A 12,426-nucleotide genomic window follows, 5' to 3' on the forward strand; every position below is an offset into this window, starting at 1 on the left:
GACCACCCCATACACTTGTATTTGCATCATCAAAGCGTGGTCCTAACTTCATGCACTGATGATTTAGAAATGCTGTCGGGCCTTTGGAAATATTGAAAGATTTGTGACCTGGACAAAGGCATAAAGATATTGAATATGTGTTTGAGACCTGACGCATATTTATCTAAAATTCTGTTTATCCCAGGTGTAATTTGAATTCTATGTTGCCCTTTCTGATGAAGGCATGAGCGATTTGAGGTAGGACTGACTATAGTTTTCTGATGAGCCATACTAAAGCTTTGAATGGGAATTGTTTTGCCTCCAAATTATTCCATCTTTTGTATTATTATTTCATCTTCATATAATGGAGGACCCAAAAAGATCTGGAGTTCAATTGTTCTGCTACATCTTTAAACGTGAATTAATTTAGAATACGTTGCTGGAATCATAGAGATTGGTGTTTAAATGGTTTTGCCTAGATCATACAGACTCCTGCCAATGTACTTTTAATTTTACCCATTTAATAATCCCCAGGTGTGAAAAAAGATTGGAAGCACTTGGGCTCACTGAAAGAACGAAGAGGGTGTTTTCAGTGATGAGCTTGGAGTGCCCCTCTGTGGAATAACGTGAGCACTACAGCTTCTTTCTCACAGGTGTGTTCCTTGTTGCTGCTGACTTGGAAACCTTGTAGTTCTTCACCTCTGTCCACCATGAGGTCTGGATGTTACTTTTGCCTTAACATCTGAGTTCAATATCTCTTTTTCTTCAATGAAATGTAAATATTTGTTGAAAATAGTGAGTGTACGAATCCTATTGTCTGTCTTCCAAAAGCTTTGCAGTAGATAAAATAGGAGAACATTTGTTTTCTTGCAAAACCCAGAGCTGTGTGTGTCCCCATTCTGACATTAGGAGAAGATAGAATGAAATGACAAAGGACACAGATAGGTGTTATTTCAGGCTTGTTCAGGGTGGTATGTCCATAGATGGGTGTTATTTCATGTGCCCCCTCTCAGCAATTGGCAGTGGCTGCCACAAAAGGAAACTGAAGCCAAGTTTTGGCTCAGAAGGAAGGGTGATGTGATAAGTGAGCAAGATGCAAAAAGGAAGTTAATCACGCTGTGCCCTAGGAGCTGAAACCTGTGTTCTTAATAACACTTCTAGCCATTGGCTAATTGTCACTGAGTTTATTTAATGTGTTTTAGTCTTTTCATATATATATATATATATATATATATATATATCTCAAAAGCAAAACATTGTATTTACTGTTTATCCTGCCAAACAATAAACTCCATTTTCATTTATGTGAAAGTAAATTAAAAAGCTCTCTCTAGGGAGTTCCAGTTGTGGCTCACTGGTAACAAACCCGACTAGGATCCATGAGGAAGTGGGTTTGATACCTGGCCTCACTCACTGGGTTAATTAAGGATCCATTGTTGCTGTGAGCTGTGGTGTAAGTTGCAGACGCTGCTCAAATCCTGCATTGCAGTGGCCGGCAGCTGCAGCTCCAATTCAACCCCTAGCCTGGGAACTTCCATATGCCATGGGTGCAGCCCTGGGGGAAAAAAAAAAAAAAAAAAGGGCAAAAAATAAAATAAATAGCTCTGTCTACATAATTATTGCTGTAGGCTCTACCCTGGTTTTCCAGATGCTGACTTGTCCCATCCTTCTTATGCTGTTCTATTTCTCAAACTTACTTTGATATGTGTGCTTCTCTATGCTGATGTTCCCCACATCATGCAACTTACAAGTAAGATCTGATAGAGGAGGTTACTAATAATAATTATGGTGGCATAAACTGGGGCTATCCTGGGCAGATCAAGACATGTGGTCACCCTACTTGTAAACCACATCTTCTTAAACTGATCATCAGTTGATGGGCATTTGGCTTGTTTCTTTGTCTTGGCTATTATAAATAGTGCTGCTATGAACCTTGGGGTGCATGTATCTTTTCAAATTAGAGCTTTTGTCTTTTCTGGATATATGCCCAGGAGTAGGATTGCTGGATCACGTGGTAGTTATGTTTTTAGTTTTTTAAGGAACCTCCACACTGTTTTCCATAGTGGCTGCACCAGTTTACATTTCTACCAACAATGTAAGAGGGTTCCCTTTTCTCCATACCCTCTCCAGCATTTATTATTTGTAGACTTTTTTTTTTTTTTTTGCTTTTTACCCCTGGCATATGGAGGTTCCCAGGCTGGGGGTCAAATTGGAGCTGCAGCTGCCGGCCTACACTGCAGTCACAGCAGCTCGAGATCCAAGCTGCATCTGCAGCCTACACCACAGCTCACGGCAGTGCTGGATCCCCAGCCCACTGAGCAAGGCCAGGGATCAAACTGCATCCTCATGGATGCTACTCGGATTCTTTTCCACTGCTCCACAACAGGAACTCCTGTAGATTTTGATGTTGGCCATTCTGACCAGTGTAAGTTGATAACCTCATTGTGGTTATGAATTGCATTTCTCTAATAATTAGTAATGTTGAACATTTTTGCAAGCTGGCCATCTGTATGTGTACTTTGGAGAAATGTCAGTCCAGGACTTCTGTCCATTTTTTTTGATTGGTTGTTTAGTTTTTTGATATTGAGTTACAAGAGCTGTTTGTATATTTTGGATATTAACCCTTTGTTGGTCACATCGTTCGCAAATATTTTCTCCCATTTTGTAGCTTATCTTTTCATTTTGTTTATAGTTTCCTTTGCTGTGCAAAAGCTTGTAAGTTTGACTAGGTCCCATTTGTTTATTTCTACTTTTATTTCTTTTGCCTAGGGAGACTGATCTAAGAATATATTGATATGATTCATGTCCTAGAATGTCTTGCCTATGTTCTTTTCTAGGAGTTTTATGGTGCATGTCTTATATTTTTTTTATGTTTTTGGAGGAGGGCCACCCCCGGAGCATATGGAGGTTCCCAGGCTAGGGGTCACATTGGAGCTGTAGCTGCTGGCCTATGCCATAGCCACAGCAACATGGGATCTGAGCCACGTCTGCAACCTACACCACAGCTCGCGGCAATGCCAGATCTTTAACCCACTGAGTAAGGCCAGGGATCAAACCTGCGTCCTCGTGGATACTAGTCGGGTTCATTACTGCTGAGCCACAACGGGAGCTCCTATATTTTGATCTTTAAACCATTTTGAGTTCATTTTCATACATGGTACAAGAGACCGTTGAAATTTCATTGATGTACATGAAGCTATCCAGCTTTCCCAAAACCACTTGTTGAAGAGACTATCTTTTCTCCATTGTATAAATTCCTGCCTCCTTTGTTGAAGATTAATTGACCATAGGTGTGTGGGTCTATTTCTGGGCTCTCTGTTCTGTTTCACTGATTTATATGTCTGCTTTTGTGCCAGAACCATGCTGTTTTGATCACTGTAGCTTTGTAGTGTTTTCTGAAGTCTGCAAGGGTATACCTCTGGCATTATTCCTTTTCCTCAGGATTACTTTGGAAATTCTGGGTCTTTTGTAGTTCTGTATAAGTTTTAGGATTATTTGTGCTAATTCTGTGAAAATGTTATGGTATTTTGATAGGGATTGCTTTAAATCTGCAGATCACTTTGAGCAGTATGGCCATTTTAACAATATTAATTTTTCTAATCCAAGAGCATAAGATATTTTTCCATTTCTTTGAATCATCAATTTTCTTTATCAGTGTTATATAGTTTTCAGTGTATAGGTCTTTCATCTATTTTTACCTTCTCTTTCTGATATTTCATTGTTACTCTAAAGAAATGCAACAGAAGAGTTCCTGTCATGGCTCAGCAGTAACAAACCTGACTAGTATCCATGAGAACACAGATTTGATCCCTGGCCTCGCTCAGTGGGTTGAGGATCCACCATTGCCATGAGTTATGGTGTAAGTTGCAGATGCAGCTGAGACCTGACATTGCTGTGGCTGTGGCATAGGCCAGCAGCTGTAGCTCCAGTTCAACTCCTGGCCTGGGAATTGCCATACGCTGCAGATATGGCCCTTAAAAAAAAAAAAAAGAAAGAAAAAGAAATGCAACATATTTCTGTATATTAATTTTGTATTCTGCTACCTGTTGAATTCATTTATTTTTTTAAATTTTTTATTACTCAATGAATTTGTTACATTTATAGTTGTGCAATGATCATCACAATACAATGATTTCCATCCCACAACCCCAGCACATCCCCCCACCCCCTGAACGGTCCCCTTGGGAAACCATAATTTTTCAAGGTCTGTGAGTTAGCATCTGTTCTGCAAAGAAATTCATTGTGTCCTTTTTTCAGATTCCACATGTCAGTGATAGCATTTGTGTTGGTGTCTCATTGTCTGACTGACTTCACTTAGCATGATAATTTCTAGGTCCATCCATGTTGCTAAAAATGCTGGTATTTCGTTCCTTTTAATGGTTGAGTGATATTCCGTTGTGTATATGTGCCACATCTTCTTGATCCACTCCTCTGTCAATGGACATTTAGGTTGTTGCCATGTCTTGGCTATTGAAAATAGTGCTGCAATGAACATTGGAGTACATGTGTCTTTGGGAGTCATGGTTTTCTCTGGATAGATGCCCAAGAGTGGGATTGCTTGGTCAAATGGTAGTTCTATTTTTAGTTTTCTGAGGCATCTCCATGCTGTTTTCCACAGTGGTTGCACCAGTTTACATTCCCACCAGCAGTGTAATAGGGTCCCCTTTTCCCCACACCCTCTCCAGCACTTATTGTTTGTAGACTTTTTGATGATGGCCATTCTGGCTGGTGTAAGGTGATATCCCAGAGTGGTTTTGATTTGCATTTCTCTAAAAGTGAGTGATGTAGAACATCTTATCATGCCTTTTCTGGCCATCCATATGTCTTCTTTGGAGAGTAGGCTGTTTAGATCTTCGGCCCATTTTTTGATGGGGTTGTTTGTTTTTTTGGTATTGAGTGGTAGGAGGTGTTTGTAAATTTTGGAGATTACTCCCTTGTCAGTCACTTCATTTGCAAATATTTTCTCCCATTCTGTGGGTTGTCTTTTTGTGTTGTTTAGGGTTTCCTTTGCTATGCAGAAACTTTTAAGTTTAATTAGGTCCCATTTGTTTATTTTTGTTTTTATTGCCATCACTCTAAGAGGTGGATCTGAGAAGATGTTTCTGTCCTTTCTTTTTTCTTTTTTTTTTTTTTTTTTTTTGTCTTTTTGCCTTTTCTAGGGCCGCTCCCACGGCACATTGAGGTTCCCAGGCTAGGGGTCCAATCAGAGCTGTAGCTGCCACAGCAACGTGGGATCCGAGCCGCATCTGCAACCTACACCACAGCTCACAGCAATGCCAGATCCCTAACCCACTGAGCAAGGCCAGGGATCGAACCCGCAACCTCATGGTTCCTAATCAGATTCGTTAACCACTGCGCCATGACGGGAACTCCCTGCTGTCCTTTCTGTTGGAGAGTGTTTGACCTATATTTTCCTCTAAGAGTTTAATGGTATCTGGTCTTATATCTAGGGCTTTAATCCATTTTGAATTTATTTTTGTGTGTGGTCTTAGGGAGTGTGCTAATTTCATTCTTATACATGTGGCTGTCCAGTTTTCCCAGCACCACTTGTTGAAGGGGCTGTTTTTTCTCCATTGTATATTCTTGCCTCCTTTGTCATAAAGTAGTTGGCTGTAGGTGTGTGGGATTAATTCTGAGCTTTCTCTTCTGTTCCACTGATCAATATGTCTGTCTTTGTGCCAGTACCATACATTTTTTATGATTGTTGCTTTGTAGTATAGTCTGAAGTCTGGGAGCCTGATTCCTCCAGCTCCATTTCTCTTTTTCATGATCTCTTTGGCCATTCTGGGTCTTTTGTGCTTCCAAACAAACTTTAAAATATTTTGTTTTGAGTTCTGTGAAAAATGTCCTTGGTAATTTGGTAGGGATTGCATTGAATCTGTAGGTTGCCTTGAGTAGTATAGTCATTTGGATGATATTGACTCTTCCAATCCAAGAGCATGGGATGTCTTTCCATCTGTTTGTGTCCTCTTTGATTTCTTTCATCAGCATCTTATAGTTTTCAGAGTACAGGTCTTTAGGTAGGTTTACTCTTAGGTATTTTATTCTTCTGGATGCAATGATAAATGGGATTGCTTCCCTAATTTCTCTTTCTGATCTTTCATTGTTAGTATTTAGAAATGCTGTTGATTTTTGTGTATTAATTTTGTATCCTGAGACTTTGCCAAATTCATGGGTGAGCTCTAACAGTTTTCTGGTAGAGTCTTTAGGATTCTCTAGGTATAGTATCATGTCATCTGCAAATAGTGATAGTTTTACTTCTTCCTTTCCAATCTGGATTCCTTTGATTTCTTTTAGTTCTCTGATTGCCATGGCTAGGACTTCCAACACTATGTTGAGTAGTTGTGGCAAGAGCAGACATCCTTGTCTTATTCCTGATCTCAGGGAATTCTTTCAGCTTTTCACCATTGAGAATAATGTTAGCTGTGGATTTGTCATATATGGCTTTTATTATGCCAAGGTAGGTTCCCTCTATGCCCACTTTCTGAAGGGCTCTTATCAGAAATGGGTCAAAGGCTTTTTCTTTGTATATTGAGAGGATCATATGGTTTTTAGTCTTCAGTTTGTTAATGTGGTGTATCACCCTGATGGATTTGCGGATATTGAAGACCCCTTGCATACCTGGGATAAATCCCACTTGATCATGATGTACAATCCTTTTAATGTATTGTTGGATGTGATTTGAGAATTTTTGCATCTATGTTTATCAGTGAAATTGGCCTGTAATTTTCTTTCTTTCTTTCTTTCTTTTTTTTTTTTTTTTTTTTTTTTTTTTTGTCTTTTGCCTTTTCTAGGGCCACCTCTGCAGCATGTGGAGGTGCCCAGGCAAAGGGTCGAATCGGAGCCATAGCCACCAGCCTACGCCAGAGCCACATCAACACAGGATCCGAGCCACGTCTGCAACGTACACCACAGCACATAGCAATGCCAGGTCCTTAACCCACTGAGCAAGACCAGGGATCAAACCCACACCCTCATGGTTCCTAGTCAGATTCGTTAACCACTGAGCCACAATGGGAACTCCTCGTAATTTTCTTTTTTTGTGGTATCTTTGTCTGGTTTTGGTATCAGGGTGATGGTGGCCTCATAGACTGAGTTTGGGAGTGTCCCTTCCTCTGTGATTTTTTGAAATAGTTTCAGAAGGAAAGGTGTTCACTCTTCTCTGAATGTTTGATAGAATTCGTCTGTGAAGCCATCTGGTCCTGGACTTTTGTTTATTGGAAGTTTTTTAATCACAGTTTCAATTTCAGTTCTTGTGATTGGTCCATTCATCTTTTCTCTTTCATCTTGGTTTATTCTTGGAAGATTGTACTTTTCTAAGAATTTGTCCATTTCGTCTAGGTTTTCTATTTTATTGGCATATAGTTGCATATAGTAGTCTCTTGTGATCCTTTGTATTTCTGTGATGTCCGTTGTTACGTCTCCTTTTTCATTTCTAATTTTATTGATTTGAGTCTTCTCTCTTTTTTTCTTAATAAGTCTGGCTAAGGGCTTATCATGTTGATGATCTTTTCAAAGAACCAGCTTTTCATTTCATTGATCTTTTCAATGGTTTTCTTCGTTTCTATTTCACTGATTTCTGCTCTGATCTTTATGATTTCTTTCCTTCTACTAACTTTAGGTCTTGTCTGTTCTCGAGAGAGAACAGACAAGACCTAATGCTTTAGATGTAAAGTTAGCTTGTTTAGTTGAGCTTTCTCTTGTTTCCTGAGGTGGGCTTGTATTGCTCTAAACTTTCCTCTTAGAATGGCTTTTGCTGCATCCCACAGGTTTTGGACTGTTATGTCTTTGTTGTCATTTGCTTCTAGGTATTTTTTAGTTTCTTCTTTGATTCCTTCAGTGATCTAGTCGTTGTTTAGTCTCCACGTGTTTGTGTTTTTTTGCAGTTTTTTACTTGTTGTTGATTTCCAGTCGTGTAGCCTTGTGGTCAGAAAAGATGCTTGACATGGTTTCAGTTTTCTTAAGTTACCAAGGTTGAATTTGTAGCCCAGGATGTTATCAATCTTAGGGAATGTTCCATGTGCACTTGAGAAGAATGTGCATTCTGTTGCTTTTGGATGGAATGTCCTATAAATATCTATTAAGTCCATCTGGTCTAATGCTTCATTCAGGGCCTGTGTTTCTGTATTCATTTTCTGTCTGGATGATCTGTCCATTGCTGTAAGTGGGGTGTTAAAGTCCCCCACTATGATTGTGTGATTGTCGATTTGTCCTTTTAAGGTTGTTAGCAGTTGCCTTATATATCGTGGTGAACCTATGTTGGGTGCGTAGATATTTAAAATTGTTATATCTTCTTCTTGGAGTGATCCTTTGATCATTAGGTAGTGACCTTCCTTGTCCCTTAAAACAGTCTTCATTTTAAAGTCTATTTTGTCTGATGTGAGTATTGCTACTCCAGCTTTCTTTTGATTCCCATTTGCATGGAATATTGTCTTCCATCCTCTCACTTTCAATTTGTATGTGTCCCTAGAAGTGAAGTGGGTCTCTTGAAGACAACATATGTATGGGTCTTGTTTTGGTATCCATTCAGCCAGTCTGTGTCTTTTGGTTGGGGCATTTAGTCCATTCACATTTAAGGTAATTATTGATATGTATATTCTTGTTGCCATTTTATTAATTGCTTTGGATTTGGTTTTGTTGCTCTTTTTTCTTCCCTTCTTCTCTTGTTCTCTCCTCTTGGGGTTTGGTGACCATCTTTAGTGTTGTATTTGAGTTGCTTTTTCTCATTTGTGTGTGTATTAATTGTAGATTTTTGGTTTGCAGTTATTCTGTAGTTTTGATATAAGTCTATATATATATATACACAACATTGTTTTAAGTTGTTTTTTTTTTCTTGATTGCAAGTGCATCTCCAGTGTCCTGCATTTGTACCCTCCTCTTCTCACGATGTCTGATTTTGGTGGCATAATTGTGTGTGGATGATTTATATATTTACTGTTTATATACCTTTACTGGTGAGCCTTGTCATTTGTGGTATTTTTGTTTCTGGTTGCGGCCTTTTCTTTTCTGCCTAGAGAAGTTCCTTTAGTATTTGTTGTAAAGCTGGTTTAGTGGTGCTGAATTCTCTTAGCTTTTGCTTATCTGTGAAGCTTTTGATTGCTCCTTCAAATCTGAATGAGAGCCTTGCTGGGTAAAGGAGTCTTGGCTGGAGGTTTTTTCCTTTCATCATGTTAAGTATATCATGCCACTCCCTTCTGGCCTGCAGAGTTTCTGCTGAAAAATCTGCTGATAACCTTATTGGGGTTCCCTTGTATGTTATTTGTTTCTTTTCCCTGGCTGCTTTCAATATTTTCTCTTTGTCTTTAATTTTGGTCAGTTGGATTAATATGTGTCTCAGGGTATTCCTCCTTGGGTTTATTTTGTATGGTACTAGTTGTGCTTCCTGGATTTGAGTGAGTGGTTCCTTTCCCATGTTAGGGAAGTTTTTGGCTATTATCTCTTTGAATATTTTCCCCTTCTCTCTCTCTTCTCCTTCTGGCATTCCTATAATACAGATGTTGGTGCGTTTAATGTTGTCCCAGTGTTCTCTGAGACTCTCTTCATTTGTTTTCAATCTTTTTTCTCTTTTCTGTCCTGCATCCGTGATTTCCATTAATCTGTCCTCCACCTCACTTATTTATTCTTCTACCTCCTGTATTCTGCTGTTGGCTGCTTCTAATGAATTTTTTTTTTTTTTTTTTTTTTTTGCCTTTTTCCCTCTACTAGAGCCACTCCCACGGCATATGGAGGTTCCCAGGCTAGGGGTCTGTAGCCACCAGCCTACACCAGGACCACAGCAATGCCAGATCCGAGTCACGTCTGCAACCTACACCACAGCTCACGGCAACGCCAGATTCTTAACCCGCTGAGCAAGGCCAGGGATCTAACCCACAACCTCATGGTTCCTAGTTGGATTCGTTATCCACTGAGCCATGACGGGAACTCCTTCTAATGAATTTTTTATTTCAGTTATTGTATTTTGCACATCTACTTGCTTAAGTTTTATATCTTGTATTTCTTTGCTCAGTGTTTCCTGTAAGTTATACATCTTTTCCTCCAGTTTATTTCCAATGTCTTGCATCATCTTCAGCATCAACAGTGTAAAGTCTTTTTCCTGGAGGCTGAGAATCTCCTCATCACTTAGCTGTTTTTCTGGGGTTTTTCTTTCTCCCTCATCTGAGTTATAGTTCTCTGTCTTTTCATTTTTATAGGTTTTTGGTGTGATGACCTTTTGACAGATAATAGAGTTGTAACCTTTCTTACTTCTTGTGTCTTCCCCCCTTGTGGCTTGAAGTTGGTATGGAGACCTCCTGATGGGAGGAACTGATGCCTGCTCAATAGTAGGTGGAGCTGATTCCTATCCCTCTGGTGGGTGTGGCTTTGTCTCTGGGTGAGATTGGAGGCACTGCTGCCTAGGAGGTCTTTAAGCAGCCTGTTAACTGTTGGGTGGGGCTGTGATCCCACCTGGATTGTTGTTGGCCTGGGGATTCTCAGCACTGATGGGTGGGGCCAGATTTTCCCAAAATGGCCACCTCCAGAGAAAGGCATGCTGATGACTTATCTTTGCTTCCAATGTCCTTCCCCCACAACAGCTACATTCACCCCTGTTTTCCCAGGAGGTCCTCCAAGAACTGCAGTTAGGTTTGACCCAGATTCCTATGGAGACTTTGTTTTTCCCTGGGACCCAGTGCATGTGAAAATCTGTGTGTGCCTTTTAAGAATGGGGTCTCCATTTCCCCCAGTCCTGTGGAGCTCCTGGGCACAAGCCCCACTGGCCTTCAATGCCAGATGCTCTGGGGGCTCTTTGTCCCAGTGCCAGATCCCCACACGTGGGAGATTGATGTGGGGCTCAGAACTCTCCTGTAGGTGAGTCTCTGTGAAACAGTTACTTTCCAGTCTGTGGGGCTTCCCACCAGGGGTATAGGGTTGCTTGTATCATGTAATTGTCCCTCCTACCTCTCGATATGGCCTCCTCTTTGTCTTCTGGAGTAGGATGTCTTTCTGAAAGTTTCCAGTCCATTTGGTTGAAGATTGCTCAGCCTTTAGTTGTAAATTTTGTTGTTTTTAGGAGAGAAGTTGAGCTCCAGTCCTTCTATTCTGCCATCTTAATCCCCTGAATTCATTTATTAATTCTAATAGTTTTTGTGTGGCACCTTCAAGGTTCTCTATATAGAGTATCATATCATCTGCAAATAGTGACAGTTTTACCTCTTCCCTTCTAGTTTGGATAATTTTTATTTCTTTTTCTTGTCTGATTGCTGTGGCTAGTGTCCTCCATTTTTCTACTGTATAATATTTAGTGTGGTAATAAGAGGAGGCTGTGGTGAATACTAACATGTACCCCAGGCTTCACAACTTATACCAAACTGATAGTGCTAGGAAAAATCTTAGAGAAAACTTGGTCTTGCCTCTTTAGTATACTGGGGAACTAAGTTCCAGAGATGAGGAGTTAACAAAAATTTCATTTTATATAAACTGAAAAGATGCTTTAAAATGTGAATGGGGGGAGTTCCAAAAAAAAAAATTTTTTTTAAAAAGGAGTTCCTGTCATGGCTCAATGGAAGCAAATCTGCCTAGCATCCAGGAGGATGTTGGTTCAATCCCTGGCCTCACTCAGTGGCTTAAGGATCCAACATTTCCATGAGCTATAGTGTAGGTCAAAGATGTAGTTCAGATCTGGCGTTGCTATGGCTGAGGCATAGGCCAGCAGTTATAGCTCCAATTTGACCCCTAGCCTGCAAACCTCCATATGCCATGGGTGAAGCCCTAAAAAGACAAAAAAAAAAAAAAAAAAAAAAAAAAAGGCACAAACCAATATTAGAACTGTGACAGCTAAGTTTTGAGCTAGAATCTAGAACAAAAGTTGAACTTGAGAGTCTCACATTAAGCTGATATTCTCAAAGGGAACTACAGTGTTCCAGGTCAGTAGTCTCTCTGTTTCCTAACAAAAGCAGAAATAAGTATTTTCTGGATAAAAACCATCCCCATTGTATTACCATCCCCATTGTATTACCAGAAGATTCCCACTGATTAAGAGCAAACGAATATGAGCTCAAAATGAAAATCATAAAATACACATTTAAAGAAGACACCAAGGAGTTCCCATCATGGCTCAGTGGTTAATGAACCTGCCTAGTATCCATAAGGATGTGGGTTCAATCCCTGGCATTGCTCAGTGGGTTAAGGATCTGGCAATGCCATGAACTGTGGTGTAGGTCACAGACTCAGCTCAGATCCCATGTGGCTGTGGTGTGGGTTTACAGCTGCAGCTCTGATTCAACCCCTAGTCTGGGAACTTCCATATGCCACTGGTGTGGCCCAAAATGGACAAGAAAGACAGGAAGAAAGGAAGGAAGGAAGGGAGGGAGGAAGAAAGAAAGGAAGAAGGAAAGAAGACACCATTATTGCAAGTCATCAGTAACCCCAAACAGATTCAAGTCTCCAAGGAATTCATATTTTGAAACTGTC

At 40.1% G+C, this 12,426-nt stretch overlaps 1 long non-coding RNA gene across 10 annotated transcripts in view; it reads left to right on the forward strand.

Annotated features, from left to right (window-relative positions):
* The window catches only part of LOC106508004 (uncharacterized), a 98,522-nt gene that overhangs the window by 733 nt on the left and 85,363 nt on the right, over positions 1–12,426 (forward strand). For all 10 annotated transcript variants that reach the window (XR_014824413.1, XR_014824416.1, XR_014824415.1 and 7 more), the window contains exon 2: positions 514–632. This is a non-coding gene — a long non-coding RNA (uncharacterized LOC106508004). The remainder of the gene's footprint in view (positions 1–513; positions 633–12,426) is intronic.

The sequence above is a fragment of the Sus scrofa genome, chromosome 13 (genome assembly GCF_054392235.1).
Source record: "Sus scrofa isolate SSC_HxYL_T2T_F1_AM1 chromosome 13, Sscrofa_HxYL_maternal_Yorkshire_Landrace_v2.0, whole genome shotgun sequence".
NCBI classification, from domain to species: domain Eukaryota; kingdom Metazoa; phylum Chordata; class Mammalia; order Artiodactyla; family Suidae; genus Sus; species Sus scrofa.